Genomic DNA, 844 nt, shown 5'->3' with positions numbered 1-844 from the left:
GGAAATAGTACCAGCCAAATCAGGTGCTGCTTAGGCCCTGTTTTTAGACTGCACAAGTACAGGCCTACTTAAAGCACATTTCAGTATTTGGTGGCTTTATAAAATAAAGGGTGGGAGTGAGGAGCCAGCAAGCTGCACTGGTAGGAATTTTGTCCATCTTCTATCATTATCATCATCAGCATGGGCCAGAACTCTATTGTGCTAGGTGCTATACGAAACAGATCAAAATGCTGGTCACTGTCCCAGGGACCACAGTTGCATTATTCTCACCTCATTTTAGCACCAGCACTTGCTTTTCTCACTTCTAATTTTTTCTCATTGCCTTAAGTTGCTTTTGGGCTCATGAGCTCAGTCAGCAGGCATCAAATTTGCTCAACAAGGCAAAGTTCACTCCAGCTCTGGAAAGAAGCTGGAGCTTCTCAATGGTCAGGAAAAAGCTTGCAGGGAGCAGATGCGAGTTTCCTTTTGTATATTCCTTTCCAACACCATCAGGAAGAGACACATCTGAAAGAATAATATTTGAACTGGAAAATAAAATTAGACATGTTTGAACAAATATAGAAACCATTACTGACCTGATACCGGAAAATATTCCCAAATGCTAGAAAGAGGAGAAGTAGAGTGAAAGAATGGATGAATCTCTGCCTCTGAGGGGAATATGGAAGGAATTCTTTAAACCTTTTCCACCATCTTTTGTTCTGTATATGGCAGGTTGCTTGGTTAGCCCTCTCTGCATCAGTCAGGCTCTTGCTGTACTGGGCACTATACAAACTCAAAAGAAAATGACAGTCCGTGCTTCAAAAAGCACAGTTAAATATAGTTAAGTGGAGTTAAGCATGTAATG

The 844-nt window shown here is 41.4% G+C and overlaps 1 long non-coding RNA gene across 1 annotated transcript in view; it reads left to right on the top strand.

Annotated features, from left to right (window-relative positions):
* LOC112547959 overlaps positions 1-844 on the top strand; it is a 21,251-nt gene that overhangs the window by 433 nt on the left and 19,974 nt on the right. The gene's annotated exons all lie outside the window — the stretch shown is intronic.

Source organism: Alligator sinensis, unplaced genomic scaffold (assembly GCF_000455745.1).
Source record: "Alligator sinensis unplaced genomic scaffold, ASM45574v1 scaffold76_1, whole genome shotgun sequence".
NCBI classification, from domain to species: Eukaryota; Metazoa; Chordata; order Crocodylia; family Alligatoridae; genus Alligator; species Alligator sinensis.
Note: the sequence above shows the minus strand (reverse complement) of the source record. Positions and strands in the feature narration are given on the sequence as shown.